The 23,848-nt window shown below is 33.5% G+C and overlaps 1 long non-coding RNA gene across 1 annotated transcript in view; it reads right to left on the bottom strand.

Annotated features, from left to right (window-relative positions):
• LOC109263467 (uncharacterized) overlaps window positions 1-23,848 on the bottom strand; it is a 143,867-nt gene that overhangs the window by 9,573 nt on the left and 110,446 nt on the right. The window contains exons 4-5 of the long non-coding RNA XR_002078223.2: window positions 15,277-15,319; window positions 14,328-14,423 (exon numbers count right to left, since the gene is read on the bottom strand). This is a non-coding gene — a long non-coding RNA (uncharacterized LOC109263467). The remainder of the gene's footprint in view (window positions 1-14,327; window positions 14,424-15,276; window positions 15,320-23,848) is intronic.

The raw sequence follows: 23,848 nt of genomic DNA, 5'->3' as shown, positions 1-23,848 counted from the left end.
AACCAGTAATATCAGTAGTTTACTTTAGTAGTATGGGTAGTTACAGGTAGTCAGATTTACATGTAGTGAAGAATGTGTAACCAAAAATGCAGCCTGAACTTTCCCTGCAAGAACCAAGTATTGCCCTCACCCATTAACTCAGAACATAACAGAAGAAAGTATAAGATTCAAATACTATCACTGCACTGATTAAGCACTTTCAGTGCCTGACAGTAAAGCCTTGGGATGACTGCAGACATGCTGTGGTACTCCATCTAGATCTTCCTTCAGGAATGAAAGACTTGTTTAGCCAGATGCTCAGAGATCTGCCAGAAGACATCTTAGCTGTTCATTCCCTGCTGAAGAAAACAATCATGTGCCTCCCTCTCTCTCTGTTCCTCCCCTGCTCATACTCTGTCTCTCTCTCAAAAATAAACAAAGATTAAAAAAAAATTTAAAAAGGGGCACCTGGGTGGCTCAGTCGGTTGAGCGTCCGACTTGGGCTCAGTTCATGATCTCACGGTTCGTGAGTTCAGGCCCCGTGTGGAGCTCTGTGCTGACAGCTCAGGGCCTGGAGCCTGCTTCAGATTCTGTGTCTCCCTCTCTCTCTGCTCCTCCCCTGCTCATACTCTGTCTCTTTCTCAAAAATAAATAAAGACTAGGGGTGCCTGGGTGGCTCAGTCGGTTAAGCATCCCACTTCAGCTCAGGTCACGATCTCACGGTCGGTGAGTTCGAGCCCCGCGTGGGACTCTGGGCTGATGGCTCAGAGCCTGGAGCCTGCTTCCGATTCTGTGTCTCCCTCTCTCTCTGCCCCTCACCCATTCATGCTCTGTCTCTCTCTGTCTCAAAAATAAATAAACGTTAAAAAAATTGTTTTAAAAAAATAAATAAAGATTAAGAAAACAATCATGTGCAAGATCACAAGTCCCTCCCGGGTAGCCTGCATCTATCTAATAACTAATTAATATGGGGAATATAAAGGCATAGCCCCCCTCCTTAACTCACAGTCATTTTGTCTCTTTTTTTCTAATTTATTTAATGTTTGTTTATTTTTGGCAGAGAGAGAGAGAGAGAGAGATGAACTGTGAGCAGGGGAGGGGCAGAAAGAGAGGGAGACACAGAATTCGAAGCAGGTTCCAGGCTCTGAGCTGTCAGCACAGGCACCAGGCTTGAACTCAGGACCCCAACTGGGAGATCATGACCTGACTGAAGTCTACAACCAACCGACTGAGCAACACAGGCATCCCAACTCACAATCATTTTGAAGGGCTATCTTAACTCTGGAAGACCCTGTAATGTTGGCTGAGACATTCATTGAGAGTGCACTATAGCTCAACCACCAAATCTTGCTCTGTCTCTTCTCTTCCACAAGTGCTAATCCCAAGAGCACTTTTCAATAAACGTTCTGAACATTAAATGGCTTCGGTTGAGTCTCCCAGCCTCACCTCCAACTTGCTTCATACATACTCTGCCATGCTCACTTGCTCTTCTCAGCACTTCTAATGATTTTTCTCATTTTGAGGAATTTAAGGACACTGGTGCCTCTGTTTAGATCACCCTTATCACTATTGTCCCATCCAGGGCTTATTCACTCACATTTTGACTCAGTTCTGGGTCACTTATTGGAGATTTTGCCCAAACCTTCATCCTGAATTAAAAGCTTTGCTTTGATCTCTCCTAGTACTGCTTAGAGATTAATCCTGTTACTACATTATCTCACAGAAGGGTTATTATTTCTCTTATTTACCATTCAATGGAGAATAAAACCTTTGAGGGAAGGGAATCTCAATTTTCTTCTGGTTTCTCCAATGTGTTGCACACTGCTGACACAAAATTGGTTTTTAATAAATACCTTCCAATTGAATAAACTGAGGAAGAAGCTTATGAGAGCATGAAATAATAAAGCTGAGAGAAAGTGATTCAAAACCACTGGAGCTATATTTCAGAACACTTTCTATCATTTTTGTGCAGTTTATTAAACATTAATTCTAATAGCAATAATAATGATAATAATAATAAATGGAACCAATAGGAATACTATTAATACCTAACACTAACAAAGCCCTAACCATCATGAGTTAATGCTAAGTGATTTAAATGGGTTATAGCATTTTATTCCAATATTACTGCTGTGTTATCACTATCATCCTCAACCTCATTTTACAGTCAAGAAAGACAAGGAAGTTAAGCAATTTGTCCTGGGTTTCAAAGGAAAAGAAAGAGAAGTTAAATGTATCCACCTTTAAATGCATACAGCTAAAAGAAGGTATTTCCAGTATGCTGTTCATTACTGCATCTAATTTATTATATTTATAAAAGTAAGAAAAAAATAAGCAGAAAAATTCAGGGACTAAGAATCAGATTTTAGAGTAATTGGCTAAATGCCTGAACAAATAGTAAAAATTCTCAGATTCTCATTTCCTGTATCTACAAAAATTCAAAACCACTAACTATTAATAGAGATTGGCACAATGAAATAAGACATTTCATGGATACACAGTAAACACTCATTTCCCTCTTTTCCTCTCCTCTTTCACTCCATAATGACATTTATCCTAATCATAAGATATTAATTTGGAAATATATTTGGGTTTTGACACTAAAATAATAGACAGATGACTAGTTGTATCCTTCTTTGATTTAAATCATCATGCTCAGCCCCTGAGAAATATTAATTAAAATTAAAAATTAAAGATAACTTTAAACTTCATCTAAATTTGTCTTTCACAATATTTTAAAATCTTTTTGTAAGCGATTCAAAAGCAATTATATCATTACAAAAACTCAAATCTAAATAGAGGTATTAAGACAAAAAAAGAGAGAGTGAAAAAGAAATGAGTTGACACAGAACAAATTCTTATGTGTAATGAGCCTAGAAGATCAAAGAATCCTCTATTTTTTTCTTTACTGCAAAAAAATAAAAAAAAAATTCACAGGGAAAGTTCAGTTGAAATTGCTCAGGTCATGGGTCACAATTAACTTGTGAGAAAAATTTCATATTGACTTATTAGGAAGAAACATCAAGGAGACCATAAAAAACATTCTAAAAGTTGCTCTGGGACACATCTTCAAATGGTTCATTATCACATTACCTAAAAATGTCACCAGTGATAAATAGCTTTTGTGATAGACAGAACTTCTTAGCCTAATATCCTTACCACAACGGTTCCAAAATTTGCTTTTAAGTGAATTTCAGGCAGATGGCTATTCTCTTGGCCAACAATATTTTGGGAATACTACTCTAGGATATGGACCATTCTTGGTATCACCATTCTGATACTCAGTAAGCCTGATCTTGCAGGAGTGAGCAGAAATTGTTAGTGTACATTCCAACTGAAAATTCCATATTATATCACTGGACTATTAGGAAAGTAAGAAAAATTATATCAGCTCCACAAAATTGAGAATTTTATAGATGTAATATAGATTTAAAAAATAATGGAAAATAATATAACTCTACAACCATAATCTTGGGCTAAGTACAGTTATGATTATGAGAGCTAACTTCATAAAGAGAGATATTATTTCTAAACTCTGGAATGATAATATGGTGATCATAACATTTGGTTAAGACAAGCTCAAAACATCAGCTTTATATTAGAAAATAACATTTTGCAGAACCTTTCATAACTTTGCTTTTTAATTTCACATAATATTAAATCTTTAGGTTTCAGTGTTTAAGAGATAATTTTTAAGATTTTAAAACCGTCATGTCATCAAGGTCTATAAGTAACAATATTTTTTTCTATTTACTTCATATTTTCAATAACCAGACGATGATGTTGACAGGTATTGTTTTAATTTATGTAGATATATGTATATGCATGTGCTGCAAAACCAATACCAATATTATATAAATTTTTTCTAAAGAAAATATACATTTTTTTATTGTGGTAAGAATACTGAAACATGAGGGCACCTGGGTGGCTCAGTTGGTTAAGTGTCTAGCTTTGGCTCAGGTCATGATCTTGCAGTTCGTGAGTTCAGGCCCCACATCAGGCTCTGTGCTGACCACTCAGAGCCTGGAGCCTGCTTCAGATTCTGGGTCTCCCCCTCTTTCTTCCCCTCCTCCTATTGTCTGTCTCCCTCTCTCAAAACATGAATAAACTTTTAAAAAAAATTTTTAAAAAGAATACTGAACATGAGATTTACCCTCTTAACAAAATTTTAAGAGTACAATATAATATTTTTAATCACAGGAACCATGTTGAACAGATCCCAATACTTGCAAAACTGAAATTTTATACTTGTTGATAATCCCATTTTCTCATTCTCCAAGTCCCTGGAAACCAACATTTAATCTCTGTTCCTACAAAGTTGACTATTTTAGATACCTCTTTATGTAAGGTCAAACATTCTTTTCTGTCTCAGGCTTATTTCTCTTAGCATAATGTCTTCTAGGTTCATTCATGTTATTGAATATGGCAGGATTTTCTTCTCTTTTAGGCTGTATAAATGAATATTATTCAGCCTAAAAGAAAATCCTGCCATATATATGGAAGTATTTTCATATATATATACATACATATATATATATATATGTATGTATATATATATAGCATACACACACATATATATATTTTTACATTTTATATTTTTACATATTATATACATATATATATTCAATTATATAATATATAAATGAATATTATTCATCCTAAAAGAGAAGAAAATCCTTCCATATATATATGGCATACACACACATATATATATATTTACATTTTACATTTTTACATTTTATATACATATATTCAGTTATATAATATATAAATGATTATTATTCAGCCTAAAAGAGAAGAAAATCCTGCCATATATATATACATATATATGGCATATATATACACACACACACACACATATACACACACATATATGCATACACACACATATATACATATTTTTACATGAAATATATATATTTATATATATATGTATAAGTACATATATATTTTTGCACTGATTTTCTGTATCCATCAGTCTGGTGATGGACATTAGGTTATTTAGATAGAGATAGAGATAAGAGATAGAGATAGAGATAAATAGAGACGGAGATAGAGATGATAGAGATAGCATTCTAAATAATGCTTCAATGATATGGGAGCACAGATAATCCCTGCAAGTTCCTGATTTCAAATCTTTTAGATATATACCTGGAAGTAGAATTGCTAGATGATATGGTAGTTGTATTTTGAACTTTTTCGGGAACTTACATATAGATTTCCATAGTGGTGGCAGCATTTATCATTCCCACCAACTGTATGTATACGAAGGTTCCAATTTCTCCACCTCCTAGCCAAACTTTTTTTTTTTTCAAGTATGAGGTGATATATAATTGTGGGTTCAATTTTCATTCCCCTGATGACTGGTAGAATGCTTTTTTATATACCTCTTGGTCACCAGATTATAAGACTTCCCTCAAGAAACGTCTGTCTATTCATGTCCTTTGACCATTTTTAAATCAGATTGTTTGGGGGTTTTTTGTTGTTGTTATTGAGCTGTATGAATCTCTTATATATTATGGATATTAACCCCCATCTGATATATGGTTTACAAATATTTCTTCCAGTCTGTATTGCATTTTAATATTGTTGATTGTTTATTTCAGTGTGCAAATGAGTTTTAGTCTGATGTAGTTCCATTTTCTATTTTTGCTTCTATTGCATTCACTTTTGAACTCATATCTAATAAATCATTGACAAGACCAATGTCATGAAGCTTTTATTCTGTTTTCGTCTAGGAGTTTTATAGTTTCAGGTTCTATATTTAAATCTTTATTACATTTTGAGTTTTTTTTTTTTTTTCTGCATAGGTAAGATAAGGGTCCAATTTTGTTCTTTTGCATACAGATATCTAGTTTTCATAACACTATTTGTTAAAAAGACTTTCATTTCCCCATTGCATGATTTTGGCACTTTTATCAGAGATAAGTTGACCATACATGTATAAATTTATTTCTGGGCCCCGATTCTATTCCATTAGTCTATATATATGTATATATATGTATATGTATGTATATATGTGTGTGTGTTTCTTGTGCTGGCACCATACTGTTTTAATTACTGTAGTTTTGTAATGTATTTTAAGTCAGGACATGTGATTCCTTCAACTTTTTTCTTCTTGCTTAAGATTGCTTTGGTTATTTGGGACATTGTGTGGTTCCATATAAATGTTAGGATTATTTTATCTATATCTGTAAAGAATATCATGGGATTTTGATATCAATTGCATTTAATATATATAACACTTGGGGTAATATGAATAGTTTAACAGTGTTAAGTCTTCAAATCAATGAACACATGATGTCTTTCCATTTGTTTGTTTATTTCTTTCATCAATGTTCTGAGTTTTCAGTGTACAAATCTTTCATTATCATTGGTTAAATTAATTCCTATTTTATTATTTTTAGTGGTATGGTAAATGCAATTGTTCTCTTCATTTCCTTTTCAGATAGTTTATGTTGGTGTATAGAAACACAATTGATTTTTATATGTTGATTTTGTAGTCCATAATTTTAGTGTATTTATTTACTAGTCTACCGGTGATGTCGTTAGAATTTTCTACATATTAAATCATGCTGTCTGCAAACAGGTATAATTTTACTTCTTTCTTTTTGATTTGGATGCAGTTTTGTTTGTTTTTGCTTGGTTGCTTTGTTTTTGCATAAATTCTCTGTCTAGGACTTCCAGTACGATGTTGAATAATATTGGCAGGAGTGGATGTCCTTGTCTTGGTTCTGATTTTAGAGGAAAAGATTTCAATTTTCCTCCATTGAGTATAATGTTGTATATGGCCTTTATTATGATGAGGTATATTACTTCTATACCCAACATGTCAAGGGCTTTTATCAATAAAATATATATTTTGACAAATACTTTTTTCAGTGTCTATTGAGATTATCATGTTATTATCTTTCATTCTGTTAACATTTATTAATTTGTGTATCTTAAAACTTCTTTGAATTCCTTGGATAAATCCCACTTGGTCATGGTGTATGCTCCTTTTAACATAGTGTTGAATTTATTTTGCTAGCATTTTGCTGAGAATATTTGTACCTAGTTCATCAGGAATATTGATTGGCCTGTAGTTTTCTTTTTTGTAGTGTCTTTGTCTTTGGTATCAGTGTAATTCTGTTTTAGTAAAATGAATTTGGAATTATTCCCTCTTCTTCAATGTTTTGGAAAAAATTTAAGGATTGTTCATTATTTAAATATTTGGTAGAACTGTTCACTGCAGGTATTTGCTCCTGAGTTTTTCTTTGATAAGAGGATTTTTATTACTCATTCAATCTCCTTAAACACTGTTGGTCTTTTCAGATTCTCTATTTCTTCATGGCAGTGTTGGTACATTGTAGGTTTCTAAGAATCTATCCATTTCTTCCAGGCTACCCAGTTTGTTGGCATATAATTATTTATATTGTCCCCCGTGATATTTTTTATTTCCATAACATTGGTTGTTATATATCAACTCTTTCATTCCTCATTATTTTTGCCTTCTCTCTTTTTTTTTTTTTTTTTTTAAACGTTTATTTATTTTTGAGACAGAGAGAGACAGAGCATGAACAGGGGAGGGGCAGAGAGAGAGGGAGTCACAGAATCCGAAACAGGCTCCAGGCTCTGAGCTGTCAGCACAGAGCCTGACGCGGGGCTCGAACTCACGGACCATGAGATCATGACCTGAGCCGAAGTCAGACGCTTAACCGACCAAGCCACCCAGGCGCCCCTTGCCTTCTCTCTTTTTTTTCTTAGTCTAGCTATGGGTTTTTAAATTTTATCTTTTCAAAACACCAACTCTTAGTTTAATTGATGTTTTCTATTACCTATTTCATTTACTTCTGTTTTACTCTTTATTATTTCCTTCCTTATGCCAAATTTGGTCTTGGTTTCTTCTTCTTTTTCTAGTTCCTGGGTTGTGAAGTCAGGTTGTTTGAGATCTTTGTTAATATGACATTCATGCTATAACTTTTCTCTTAGTACTACTTTTACTTTATCTCATAAGGCTTAGATTATTGTGTTTTCATTTGTCTCAAGATATTTTCTCATTTCCATTTTGATTTTTTTCTTTGACCCAATGATTGGAGATAGCTGCATTGATTAATTTCCACATATTTGTTAATTTTCTTTCTGTTATTAATTTCTAGTTTTATTCCATTGTGATAGAAAGATACTTGGTATGATTTTAATATTCTTAATATTGCTAAGAATGGTTTGTGACTAATCATAAGATATATCTTAGAGAATGCTCCATGTGTGCTTGAGAAGAATGTCTATTTTGCATTATTGGGAACATTCTCTATATGTCTTTAAGGTCCATTTGGTCTATAGTACTGTTCAAGTCTGTTTTTCCCTTATTGATTATCTGTCTGGATGTTCTATTCATTATTGAATGTGGTATGTTGAAGTCTCTTATTATTATTGTATTGCTGCCTACCTCTCCCCTCCAGATCTATGTTTCCTTTATATATTTATGTGCTCTGATATTTGGTGCATAGTTATAGTTACATATAACCCTGATGAATAGACTCTTTTATCATTATATAATGACTTACTTTGTCTCATGACATTTTGACCTAAAGTCTATTTATGTCTGATATAAATATTGCCACCTCTGATCTCTTTTGGTTATCATTTGCATAGAATACCTTTTCCATCCATTCACATTCAGACTATTTCAAAACAAAAAACTACTCTATGGGGCACCCTGGATGACTGACCTAGTTAAGTGTTCAACTTTTGATTTTGGTTCAGGTCATGATCTCATAGTTTGTGGGATTGAGCCCTGCATCAGGCTCTATGGTGACAGCACAGAGCCTGCTTGGGATTCTTTCTATCCCCCACTCTCTCTCTGCCCTCTCTCCCAAAACAAATTAATAAACTTTTTTAAAAAAACTACTCTTTGTAGATATTATGACTCACATATTAATATAATAACTGTAGTCAATATTAGAAAATAATTCATTACTTTTTTAATATTTAAAACTTATTTTGCAGAACCTGTACAAAATTTAAACATAGCAACTCATTATGAAAAACTTCAATTCTAAAATATTTTAACCTTTGTACCTGAAGTAGAACTTGATTGTCTATTAATATGCAATACTGTGCTTGATGAATGTAAATTGGTAAAAGAATATTCTAAGAAAAAGTTTTCCATATACTTCAATATTTTTACAGAAGAATAGGTAATATACTGCAGATAAGAAAAATACCTTAGAATTAAGTATAGAAAATAGAAATGCAGAAGACCACGGAGGGAATACCTACAAAAATATATAACCACCATGTTGAAAATGATGATGTTAATTGCGTATATTTGCATAAAACATTTGCTATGAAATAAATGTAGATAAATAAAGATATATTATCTTGTCTTTGATTCTTTGCTTCATCTCAGCTCTACAAGAAACAAATCAGTTATAGTGTTCTTTATTTTCCTTCCTATTTAGAATTGCTTTTTTTGGCAAACATTTCAGTAAGTTTTATGTATGAGAAAATCAAGTGAGTTTGAAATTTATAAAGGTTGTGAGGAGCTATATATCAACTAAACAGAATTTTTGTAAATATATTTTAAAGCAAATCTTATCAACCAAATGTCAGAATTATTCCACTGATACTCATACTACTGCCACGTGCTCGCTCTAGAAATGAGCAAGCTGTTCACCAGAGATTCAAACTATAAGCAGAAGTAGAAAATTGTATTTGTTCTGTGTATTTCCTGATAAACAAAACAATTGCCAGCCATTCTCTTTTCAAAGAGAATGGTACACATTTGATAACAGTACTGTTAGAGAAAGACATATACCATATGATTTCACTCATATGAGGAATTTAAGAAACAAAACAGATGAACATGGTGAGGGAGGGGGGCAGTAAAAAAAAAAAAAAAAAAAAAAAAGAAAGGCAAACCAGAAAGCAGACACTTAACTGTAGAGAACAAACTGAGGGTTGCTGGAGGCAGGTGGGCAGCAGATGTCTTAAATGGGTGATGAGTATTAAGGAAGGCACTTGTGATGAGCATTTGAGTGTTGTATGTAAGTGATGAAGCACTAAGTTCTACACTTGAAACTAATATTACACTGTATATTAACTAACTGGAAGTTAAGTAAAAATGAGAAACAGTATTGTTAGAATCAGAAGAAATGCCTATAATATAGTCACTTCTCAAAAAAAGAAACACATTCATTGGAAATTTCCAAATAAATTTCCTTCTTCTCTGACTCTTTCAGGATGCTGCCTTTCATCTTTTGTGGTACAGATTTGTAATACAATTTTCCAAAGATACAATGTGAGGCTTATGAGAACAAGAGAGGGTTGAAGCATTTAGGTGTCTAAAACCATCCACAAATCAAAGTAATATGACTCTGCAGTAGATCTACTCAGAAATAAAACAACAGTTGCCCAGTTATTTGCATGGTGGGCTTTGTCAAATATACGTTTGAATACACGTTGATGATTTGTAGCTAAGTAAATAGATATGAAATAATTTCATATCAAAGGAGGAATGGCAAAATTTATTATTTTTTTTATCTTAAGTTATATAAGTAATCACACAAGAAGCCTCTAATGACAGTTAGGATTTTAGGTTTTTCCATTTAATGTCTGGTAATTACGGTAAAGGAGTTTTGATGAAATTCTGAAATGTCATCCAAATCAAAAAACATTAAATTTCCGAAATAAATTTATTCCTAAGAATACATTTTAAACCACTCTGAATGAATACAATGGTTTTGAATATTTCTTTAAATTTAATGGAACAAGGGTCTTTGTGCCAATTACAAAAGTATAACCCATCCAGGCAGATGAGTAATAACAAAATAATTTTATTTTATTTTTTTACATGCGTTAGGCCTATTCATGTTTATTGATATGAATAGTATATCTGATCACAATTCTGTCATAATATTTTATGTTTTTTGTTATACCTGCTATGTTTCTTTCTCTATAGCCTATGGTTATAGTTACATCCTAGATATAGTTTTCCCTAATGAATTATTATCTGTGACATACAGGTAAAACTCTAGTATTATCTTACTCATTAATATTAAATTTCTATATTTTTCTTCAAAACACTGACATAACCACTCATTAATGCAAAAAATAGCATTTAAGACAATTTAAATTAAGTACATACAGATAATTTTTAACAATATCATCTATGTGTACAATGTCTATGTATACAGACATTGAGCATAAAATATATCTATGGATTGAAAAAATTGTTGTAAAAATATATATTGCTATTAGAAACAGGTCTATATTCTATTTTTAGTATTTGCTTTCTAGTAACAGATCTTAAAGTTTTCATGTTATATATTTTTTTCTCACTCATTTTAATTTTCTAAACTCAAGTAACCGTATAATACAAAGAACTCTTTGTTTAAATTAAAATTAAAGACACTATGATTAAAAAAATAGTTTCTTTAGTGTATATTAGCTATATTCCAAACCTCTGATTTAAAAAAAAATTATACATGCCAAGGGATATTATCAGAATCTATAAAAAATGCCAGAATATAGTAGATAAAATTTTATCCTAATACATGATTATGAACGGCTTTAATCAGGTCTAAAAAAATGCATGAAGTCAATAGTACTTCTTCATTAATTTCTTCATATTTTGAACTCTTTAAAAAGGCAACTGAAATTGCTCTAAATTACTAAACTTGTTTATTAGACTGGAAAAAAATGTCTCTTTCATTTCATAACTTTTATCCCAAAGCAAATGAGAAAATAATTTAATACTTTCATATGATCTTTCATAAAATTAAAGAACATTTGCAGTTAAGCCAACTCTTTCATATTAAGTTTAGTTATTGAAATGATCAGCTTTGCTATAACTTCTTTAAGATGATATATATCACTAAGCTTATTAACTAATTGAAATATAAAATAACTCTAAATTGCATGTGGCATATGATCCATGTATTAAATCCCAAATTTACCATCTACTTTAATATATGTGAGAAATCCTAAAATAATATATTTTTCTCCAATTGATATTATAGAAAAAATTACAATCATAATTTACAATTATTTATATCTTTCGATGTAACATTGCATTTGTTATTTCATGAAAAGTATTAATGAATCAGACCCAGTTGGCACTATATTATCACTTAATTACTTAATATCCAGCATTACTCCCCAAAGAGGGCAATGTCTTTGAAATTAACTTCTAGAATTTTATTTGTAAAAATTTATCAAAGTATATGAGGCCAAATTTTATAGATTCCTAAATATGCTCAACTTATTAAGAGTTAACTACTTCAATCCTTGCTTAGACCAGTTATATATTCTGTATTATGTAACCAGAGCACGTTATTCAGAGATATGAAATTCTGAATTGTGAAATAAAGAAATAAAAGCATATATATATATATATATATATATATATATATATATATATATCTTATGTCCTTATTTGAAAAATCACTCAAAACAAGAAAACAAGCTGAGAACTAATCACCAATTTAGGAGAATTATGCTCACTTGTATGTTAACCTGGGACTCAGTGATATTTTGCAAGTTTCTATTTTAATTGACAATGCAATAAGGTAAAAAGAAAATTAACATGGTGTCACTAATTTGAAAAAAAAATTAAAACAGGATTATAAGAAATATTTCTAGGAACATCTAAAATAAATGAAATAATTGACATTTTTGTTTTAAGAACTACCTTGAAAACCAATGAATCCAACGCTCTAATCCTATTAATGATGAAACTGAGTTCCCAAAATTCTAAGATTTATCAAAAATCAAAACTGAAACCGAAACTTGGATGATCACTTATGTAATCTTTCAAATACTATTAACCAAGTTCAAAAACTTATTCCAATTTTTACTTACTAATAATAGTTAGTAAGCCCTTTCTGTACATAAAGTACTCTACCAGTAGCTGGCCATGTAGAAGTAAGAAAATTAAAATGTTCCTGTAAACATGTCACTTACTTTTTATAAAATAATTAATCTATTTTTCTCTTTTAAATGGTGACCGTTTTAGTAAAAAAATAATAATAAATTAAATAATAACGATTTGCATATTACTTACTATCAATAATACCCCAGTATTAACTCCTCAATAATGCTTAATACCTCAACAGTCCTCTCAGAGTTTCTTAGATTTTAAGTACTGAAGCTGGTAAAGTTTTTGACAGGTACAACTATCATAAAGATAAAACAAGGACATTAATTCATTATGAAGACTGATAAATGATACTTCACACTTATATTGTTTAGGTGCTAATTGTGATGACCCCAAAGAAGACCCAGATTCACTTCATTTACCAAAATTTTGAGTGTATGAAGAATGATAAATGCCTATAATGACATTCTATCACTGCTCAAATGAATTTGGAGGCAATGAATTCTGCTTCTTCTCTGACAGGACATCATAGCATTGGGTAAAATATTTCAAAGACTAATAGCTTGTCAGGGAAAGCTCAAACTGATAAGAATTATCTGTAAAATTATATATCCCTATGTTTGAAATTATTTCATGCAAAAATGTGAAGAACTGCAGAGGGTGCATATAATATTCTAAATGAATATGGGAAATGTCAATATTTCATTTAAAGCTTTCATGAAGAATGACGGTGGAAAGTTAAAATAGAACTCAAACTCAAGTAATGTTTTAAAGATTGCAAGCCAAGTGTAGCAGTTTGGAATTACCACCTGACAAACTGGCATGAAGAATCAAAGGAGATCTTATAGAAAGTATGACAACCTCGTAGAGAGGTTAAATTAAAATCTATCAACATGTAAAAATGAAGGGAAGAGAAAGATTCTTCTTGACTCTAATGGACAGAGCCTGCTGGTGGATTTAGGAAATTAGAAATGTTGATATAAGCAGAAAGGTCTCAGAAACTGCTATAGAACATTGACCCAAATTGCCTGGAATTTGAGAAATTTACCCAGACACTAGAATATTGCAGAAAAATATGAAATATACTAAAACTAACTTTACTCCAACTTTACAGAAGCAGAAACAGACTTCCTGAATATTGTTCTTGTCTCATTCTTATAATCTCTTATTGGAAGTAAGAAATCCATGCACATGGAAATATAAGCATAAGTGCTGGACTAAGATTTCAACAATCTCTAAATTCACAAGTTGTAAAAGAGTGTATGAGTTAACCCAAAGCCAAAGAGAACTATCTTTTACCCAATTATCCTCCAAAGTGGTCTCATAAATGTTTTTCCCCCTTCACTTTGTCAACATCATGATTACTGTAAACCCAAAGTTGATATAGAGCAAATTATAATCCAAAATACAGTATCAATTGTCTTAGTTTGGGCCACTATCACAAAATAATATAAGCTGTGTGCTGAAACAATAAAAATTTGTTTCTCACAGTTTTGGAGACTGGGAAGTCCAAGATCAAGGTGCCAGTAGATCCAATGTCTGGTGAGGGCACTTTTCATGGTTTTCAAAGAAGCGTCTTCCTATCCTATCCTCACATGGTGGAGAGAGGGAGAGACAGAGAGAAACAGAGAAAAGGAGAAAAAGCTGTTTCCTGACTCTTCCTATAAAGGCATTAATCCCATAATAAAGTCTCCACCCTGATGACTTAATTATCTCCCAAAGACCCCATCTCCAAACACCATTATCTTGGAGATTAGAATTTCAATATATGAATGGGGAGGGGGGCGTGGCGACACAGAAATTCAGTCTATAGCACAGATAAATTCATACAAGTTACACCCTCAGTTTTGTGCTTTCCATGAAACTGTCTTCTAAGAAAACATGCTTAACTGACCCACAGATTGAAGTCATCAGAATTATTGAGGGGTGCCTGGGTGGCTCAGTTGGTTAAGTGTCCGACTTTGGCTCAGGTCATGATCACACAGCTCGTGAGTTCGAGACCTGTGTCAGACTCTGTGCTGACAGCTCAGAGCCTGAAGCCTGCTTCAGATTCTGTTTAGGTCTCTCTCTGCTCCTCCCCCCATTCGCACACTCTCTCTCTCTCTCTCTCTCCCCCAAATATAAATAAACATTAAAAAAATTTTACAGAATTATTGAAATTGGATTCATAATTAAAGCAATATTACAATAGTCACACATTGACCTATTTGTTGCATAAATAATAAAACCAGCATTTGGGAGCAGCAACTAGAACTTATTTGCAGAACAAAATAAGATATATATATATATACATATATATGTATATATATGTGTATATATATGTGTGTGTGTGTGTATATATATATATATATATATATATATATATATACAGAGAGAGAGAGAGAGAGAGACAGAAACAGAAACAGAGAGAGTCAGAAATAACATAAAGAGGCAAATACCTTCAAGTTTCCCCAAAGCTTTTGTTAGGAATCACATTTAAACCTGCAAATGAGACAAAGGTGAAGAAATGTTTAATAAATTGATGAGATCACCTGAAAACTGAAGAAACAAATTATTGTGAATGTTGAAAGAGTCTACAGCAAATGAAATAAGTGAGGGAAAAGATTACATGATTTACTGTTCAGGCTATCAAGGAGGAATTTATAGTAACCAACTCACCAAAAATAAATCTTAGGAAGCCAGATAAATTTTTTAAAAGCCTTACTGGATATCACATATCTACTTAAAGGTACAAAGACCTACAAAGATTTTTACAACAACAAAAATCCAGGAAAACAGCAAGTTCACAACTTTACTTGAAACTACCAAAAAGTTGAAGTGGCAAGACTAGCAATCGGTCCTTCATCTATGGAGAGGCAAGCACCTGAAGAGATACATGGGGATTTGAACATTTGCTTACTTGCAACAGGCAGAGCTCTGCTGGACTATGAGGATTTCAGATAAGATAACCTTCTGGAGGCTTGGAGTGAATCTTCCTTTAGTGTTGTCCTATTATGGATGCCTATGGAGATAACAGAGCACTTCTAGAGGTACCCACGGTTCCTTTCTACCCAATATTGCTACCCTGATGGTGGGGACAAGAGAAATCGGTCTGATTAAACGTGTCTTATGCAGGCAATGTGTCTCTTAGTCTCAGAGGATTGGCTTCTCTGGCCCTGCTCTTTCTACTTCTCATATCTGGTTCTGGGCTCAGCACTTATCCACACCCTTTCCTCATTAATAGAAGTCTTTTGTTCTTACATCCTCGGCTATAATGGCTTTCCACCAGTGTCCTCAGCATTTTTATGAGAAAATGTGGAGCCTTTAGGATGTTACACATATAGGGAGAGTTTGCCAAGTCTTGATGACTTTTTTACAATATAATTCATTAGATACCCACAAAGATTATTGAGCAGAGTCCTGAGAAAGCATCCATCATAGTATATACGTTGAAGTAGAGAATAGCACAGGCTACATGAGGAGCACAAAATTTACCAGCACCCTTATGCTTTAGTCCCCTAGAAAATAAGTCTTTATCTTTGGGAAAGGGCAACAAAAACATATTCTGATGGCACAGGTGTAAGTTCAATGCTGCTGGAGAAAGAGAACGGAAAAATATCCTCTACTACATGGGAAGCAGTAGGATAATCGCTGGGCCTAGTACTAGAGAGTGGGAAAAGATTAGCTCCTTGGGAAGCCCAAAATTCTGAGATGCTGGGACATAGTGTCTGCCTGTGGCTTAATCAGAATGATCTTAAGTATCGGGGTAGCAAGTATCAGGTAAAACGTTACAGTATTTACCCCTGGGAGTGTTCCTTTGTTTTTGTAGATAATCCCCATAGAAATAGAACACAAAAAAGGGGCATCTGAGTGGCTCAGTTGGTTAAGCATCTGACTTCAGCTCAGGTCATGATCTCTTGTTTCGTGGGTTCGAGCCCCGCGTTGGGCTCTGTGCTGACAGCTCAGAGCCTGAAGCCTGCTCTGGATTCTGTCTGTTTGCCGTTCTCTCTCTCCTCTCTCTACCTCTCCCCTCTCTCTCTCAAAAATAAACCAACATTAAAAAAAATAAAAGAAAGAAAGAAATGTAACACAAAAGGAAGACCTAAAGCTGATAGCAGAGTAGATAAGGAGAAAAATCATATGGCCCCACCTTAATCACAAATTATGCCTTGAGGCATGTGTTGGCTGACATATGCTGAGGTTATTTATAGTGCCCACCACCACTAGAAATACTTTTGTTTGGATTAATTGAAACTACCACACCAAAGACCTAGGAGAAAAAAAGACAGATACATTTGCATACAATCGATTTATCTGTCTCTGCTGTCCTAAAAAAGATACCGAGTTTCATAAAAATACTATGAAACATATGGAAAAATAAAATAATAACACACAGCCAAAAGACAAAAAAAAAAGGAGAGAAAGAAAAAGCAGAATTTGATTTAGATATGAGACTTTCAGTTCATCTCAAGCATGTGAAGAACTTAAAAGTCTTCTCTTCCACCCTTGCTGGAGGAGTATTGTGAACACTCTTAAGAGTTAAAAATTCCAGGGTACCCAGTCTAGTGGGACCCCACAATATTGTGACATTTACCTTGAACTGTTCAGCCAGGTTCCCTTGGTAAGTAACAGAGAAAAATCCCCTTGGGTTTCCAGCAGTTGGAGGAGAAAGGAACCATTTAAGATAAACCAGGGAACTCTGTTCTTAACAAGACATGCTTTCAGGTGAAACTATTTAACTAGAGCCTAACTTGCTGGGGTATTATCAGAGTCAGACTTACCTGGGGAAGGGAAAAACCTAACTTCAACTAGCTTTAGCCTTCCACGTAGGGAAGGAAAATACCCAACACCCCAGCCTACACACTCTAGCCATAATGTCCCATGGCGAAGCAGGGACAATAAAATTGAGAAACAATTGTGAAATTCAGTCCAAAGGCCTACAGTTACTAAAAGACTGAGACCTGATCAGAGGGCCATTTCAGATTGCTTACCCTCTTCCCACACCTCACCATATTACTAAAGGTGTATTTACAGCTGTTCCTCTTACTTAATACATCATGTCTGGTATCAAGAAAAAAAATCACAAGGCATAACAAAAGGCAAAAATCACATTTTAAAATACAAAGTGAGCATCAGAACCAGATGTGGCAGGAATATTGAAATTATCAGACCAGGAATTTAAAATAACTGTGATTCATATGTTAAGGAGGACCGTAATGGACTGTAATGGACAAAGCAGATAGCATGTTAAGAACAGATGGGCACTATAAGCAGAGAGAAAGAAAGCCTAATAAAGATCCCGCCTACCAAATGTTACAGATAAAAAACACTAGGGGAACCTGCGTGGCTCAGTCAGTTAAGCATCTGACTCTTGATTTCGGCTCAGGTCATGATCTCAAGGTTTGTGAAATTGAGCCCCATTTTGGGCTCTGTCCTGACAGTGCAGAGCCTGTTTGGGATCCTCTCTTCCTCTCTCTCTGCCCCTCCTCTGCTTGCGTGAGCAGGTGCTCTCTTTCACTCTCTCTCGTTCTCTGTCTTAAATAAATAAATAAATAAATAAGGGGGCGGGTAGGAAACACCATACCAGAAATGAAGAATGCTGTTGATAGGCTTAATAGTAGACTGGACATGGATCAGAAAATTTCTGAGCTACAGAACATATCAATAGAATCCTCAAAAACTGCAAGGCAAAGAAAACAAGAACAAAACAAAACAAAACAAAACAAAACGAAAAACAAATACACCAGAATATCTAAGGACTGTGGGACAACATACATGTAATGGTATACCAGAAGAAGAAAGAGAGAAAAGTACAGAAGAAGTATTTGAAATGATCATGGTTGAGAATATTCCCAAATTAATTTTGGACACACCACAGATCCAGAAAGCTCAGAGAAAATCAAATAGAATAAAGGCCAAAAAACAAAACAAAACAAAACAAAACAAAACAAAACAAAAACCTATATGCTGGCATACTGTTTACAGAAAATAAAAGGCAAAAAAAAAAAAAATCATGAAAAAAACGGGACAAAAACCTTAACGCATTGAGGAAAAAAGATAAGCCTTACACCTAAGTTCCCAAAAGCCATGTAAGCAAGAAGGGAGCAGAATGAAATATTTAAAATGTGGGTAGAAAAAAACCCACCAACCTAAATCCTGTACCCTGCAAGATTATCTATCAAAAGTGAAGGAAAAATAAAGACTTTTTCAGACAAACAAAAATTGAGGCAATTTGTTGGCAGCAGACCTGTTGTAAGAAAAGTTAAGGAAAATTATTTAGGAGAATCTTGGATCTACATAAAGAAAGAAAGCATCAGTGAATAACCATGAAGAGAAGGTAAAATAAAAACATTATTTCTTATTCTTTTTTTCAAGTTTATTTATTTATTTTAAGAGACAGAGCTAACAAGCACGTGGGGGAGGGGCAGAAAGAGAGGGAGGGAATCCCAAGCAGGCTTCCTATTGTCAGGGCAGAGCTGGACTTGGGGCTTGATCTCACCAACCATGAGTTCATGACCTGAGCCAAAACCAAGAGTCAGAGGCTTAACCAACTGAGTCACCCAGACACCCCTAATTTTTTTTTATTCTTAACTGAACTAACAGATAAATATTCAAATAAAAATAGCAATTATGTATTCAGTTATGCTTTCTTATGTACATTTTACTTATAAATAAGACAATAAATTTAAAAATATCAGTCAGAAAGAATTCTATTCAAAGTGTTATACTAAAATTTAAAATAATCTAAAGCCTTAAAAATCATATAATAAAAGTTAATTCATAAATTACATGATTAAATCATTTATTATCACAGCATAAAAAATTGTAACATGGTGCCCTCACAATAAATGCCCCCTCTTTTGAAAATAAATAGAATCATATTTATGTATGAAAAAAGCCATTATATGATAAGATCTATTCCATTGATATTATAGCTAAAGAAATGATTTTGTGTGTTCGTTTATTCTACAAATATTCATATTACCTTTTTTAAACATTTTCCTAAATTTTTATTCGTACCCACAGACTTCTAAAAAAAAAAAGAGAGAGAACATAATTCAATCAAGTTTAACAAATATTCTTATGAAAATAGCTTACATTTTACTGTCCTATCAGAAAAAAATTAAATAATTCCCTAATGAAAAATAAAGTCATTTCATCTAGTGAGTGGGAGGTATAAGGGCAACTCTGCCATCTTAACTGCTATAAATGGGATAACATATTTATTAAAAACTTATATTTTGGGATCAATTTTCAGACTCACATGTACAATTGTGGATATCAGATGTGAAAGGAGAGAGTTTTCTTCACATAGCCTTTCCATTTAATCCTCCCTCTGTGGATATATTTGCGTATGATGTGCTGCCCTTTTTTTTTTTTTTTTTTGGTCATGGAGAGTTTATATAGTGGTTTTTTCCTGTTAAAGGCATTTTATCTAAAAATGTAATAACCACAAAATAAATGGAAGACAAGTATGCAATGTTGCAGTGGATTGGGGAACCAGCTTATCTTTCCCTGTAAAAAGAGTTTAATAGCTGTCAAAATTTCTATTTCCCCAGAAATCTTACCCTAAAAATATTAGCAAATAAACTCCATGTACTGTTTCTTCTCCTTCTTCTTCTTCTTCTTCTTCTTCTTCTTCTTCTTCTTCTTCTTCTTCTTCTTCTTCTTCTTCTTCTCTTTCTTCTTCTTCTTCTTCTTCTTCTTCTTCTTCTTCTTCTTCTTCTTCTTCTTCTTTTTTTTTACATTCCCACATGCACTTTTCAAAATTATCTAGGACCACCTGCATCTGGAAACATTCTGTTTTGTGCTTTTTACATATCTTTTATTTAAGCATATGTCTCTGAAGAACAGCAAAAAACAGATGGTTAGAAACCAGGGTTTCTTTAAGAAAAGAAAACATACTAGAGGCACCTGAGTGGCTCAGTTTTAGGCATCTGACTCTTAATCTCGGCTCAGGTCAAGATTTCATGGTCGTGAGACAGGGTCCTGCTTCAGGCTCAGGGCAGAGTGCAAAGTCTGCTGGGGATTCTTTCTCTCTCTCCATCTCTTTCCCCCTCCCATGCTTAAATAAATAAATAAATAAATAAATAAATAAATAAATAAGTAAACTAACTCAAAAAAAAAAAGAAGAAAGAAAAGAAAACATACTAATTTAACTTAAGTCCCTCAGAAATTTTGCCATTTGTGACACTATGGATGGACCTTGAAGGCACTATACCAAGTGAGAAAAGTCAGACAAAGAAAAACAAATACCATATAGAATCTTAAAAAAAAAAAAAAAAAGACAAATGAAATAGAGTATATAAGTATCCTTTGAGAACTCTGAAATATTAGGCAAATATAATAATTTATTAAAGTTCTATGTGTATTTTTGCAAATGGAAATGAGTAATAATATTACCTTCTCTGTTTTAAATTCAAATTTTAAATATTAAGTTTATTCTATAATTATTTTTCTTGTTCCCTTTCAGTTTATGGGAGAAATCTAACATTCTGGTAATGATTCAAGATTTCTTTATTAATGCAGCTTTTGAGTCAAGGATACCTGTTTTTTTTTTTAATTACATTTAGACTGTTTTTTAAAATGCTTATTTATTATGACAGAGAGGGCACATGTGTGGGGAATTGCCAAAGAGAGAGGGAGAGAGAGAATCCCAAGCAGTCTCCACACTGTCAGCACAGGGCCCGATTCAAGGTTCAGACCCACGAATAGTGGTATCATGACCTCAGCTGAAATCAAGAGTAGGGTGCTTAACCAACTGAACCACACAGGCACCCCAAATTACATTTAGACTCTTAACTATAAGACAGCAAACTGAGGGTTGATGGAGGGGAGGTCACAGGGGATGAGCTAAATGGCTGATGGGTATTAAGAAGGGCACTTATTCTGATAAGTACAGGGTGTTATATGTAAATGATGAATCACCAAATTCTACTCCTGATACCAAAAAAAAAAAAAAAAAAGAGAGAGAGAGAGAAACTAATAAAATAATAAATTAATAAATACATAAATAAATAATTAAAATTACATTTATTTATTTCATTCAATGAGTTTTTTGAAGTTTCACTCAATTCATTTTATTCAACAAGTTCTTATTTAGTGCCAACTATAGGCAAGACACTGTGTTAAGTGTAAAAGGTAAATGAATGAAAAGAGGCATGATCCCTGTCCACAAAAAGCTCAGTTTAGTGAAAATACAGATACAACCGTAAAGAGCCAAATATGATATAATACATTCACTGCTCTAAAGGACCAGTATACAAGGTACTGCACTGGGGGAGGAGCTTCCAAGCATGTGAGTATCAAGGCTTGCTTCACAGAGGAGGTGACATGCTAAGTTACAACCTAAAGGAGAAAGAAGATTTTACCAAGACAGTCTAAAGTAGGTGGTAAGGGCATCAGAGCATCATACCCCAGGGAAATAACACGCACCAAGACATGAAACAGCCATCATGTTGAAGAATTGCAAGAGAGTTTAACGTGTAGAGTTTAAAGTTAGAATGGGTGTGACCAGAGAAGAGAATGGAGGGACTGGCAGTCACCAGGCCATGGAGGGCCTCATAAGACACCCAGAGGAGTTGGTCTTCATCCTATAGATGTCAGAGTCATAGAAGATTTCTTAGCAGGAAAAAACAAAATTAAAAACAAAAATCAACCAATTGCTATTTCTTTGCATTCTAATCTTTATCATATGCAGAGATGTGTTACTTACTCTGGGTCAATAACTTGATCTCTTCAAAAGGATGCAACACAAAAATGGGCCTTTAAAAAGAGAGAAGGTATCTCTACAGAGGAAATAACATACATTGTTACAGGGTATTAGGGTTTTCAAGACAATCAATGGGAATAAACTCTCCATATGTCTCCTCTACCAAGAAAAAGACAGAAAAAAATACAGAATGAAACTTTTCCAACACTCTAAAAACTAGAAAATTCCCTTAACAGTCATGTGATATTTCTACTAACTGCACTCTTGATAGAGAACAGATATAGGAGTACATTCTTTTAATGTTCTAGTAACTGAGGATGTACGGAATTGAAAATTCCAATATGGTATACAGTTGAACTGTTATCCTGATTTGTTTCTGTAGTTAGTTATAAGCATTAATACTTAGAAAAGAATATACAACATCAATTCATCAGTTCACAATAAAAGGTTGCCTGCTAAGCTTTACAAAATTTATGTAAATTTACTATACATATTTAAGTCTAAGTGGGGCTGTTGTCGTATTGACATTCTTAGTTTTTGAAAAAATGGCCTCACATGTTTTATTTTGCACTGAGCCCACAAACTCTGTTAGCTGGTCCTGGATTAATAAATCATACCTCCTAACTCTAATGATAAAATTAATAAAAATAGAAAATACCAGGGCACCTGGGTGGCTCAGTTCGTTAAGTGTCCAACTTCGGCTCAGGTCATGATATTGCAGTCTGTGAGTTCAAGCCCCACATTGGGCTCTGTGCTGACAGCTCAGAGCCTGAAGTCTGCTTCAGATTCTGTGTGTGTCTCTCTCTCTGCCCCTCCCTCACTCACAGTCTGTCTCTCTCTCTCTCTCAAAAATAAACATTAAAAAAATTGTAAAGAAAATACCAACAAAAATAATGAAAAAGATGATATCATTATATATGTGTGCCCACTTCTCTTTCTGAAGGCTGGCATTTCGAAGGATAAATGAACAAAAGAGATTTTTGCAAAATCCAACTCAAACCAGAAAGAAGCAAACACCAATTAAAATAGAATCACACAATATCTGAAGTTCTCTCATGTCTAAATATCAAGAATAGTCTTTATATAATCTTAAGAAAGCATTCAGGAAGAGATCTAGAAACAAATGAAACCTCAGTTTTCTTCTTATTTTCAGTGAATGGCCTTAACTCAGAAATAGGGGATTTAATATAAAAGCAAAAACCATTAATAGGAAACAGCCCCATTTCCATGCTGCCAACTCCTAACTGAACAATATGAAACAGACGTGGAACAAAAGCAGAAAATCCCTAGAAAAAGCCTTACATATAAAATAGGTGGAA

This window comes from Panthera pardus, unplaced genomic scaffold (genome assembly GCF_024362965.1).
Source record: "Panthera pardus isolate Hobbes unplaced genomic scaffold, ASM2436296v1 HiC_scaffold_17, whole genome shotgun sequence".
In the NCBI taxonomy this organism is placed as follows: domain Eukaryota; kingdom Metazoa; phylum Chordata; class Mammalia; order Carnivora; family Felidae; genus Panthera; species Panthera pardus.
Note: the sequence above shows the minus strand (reverse complement) of the source record. Positions and strands in the feature narration are given on the sequence as shown.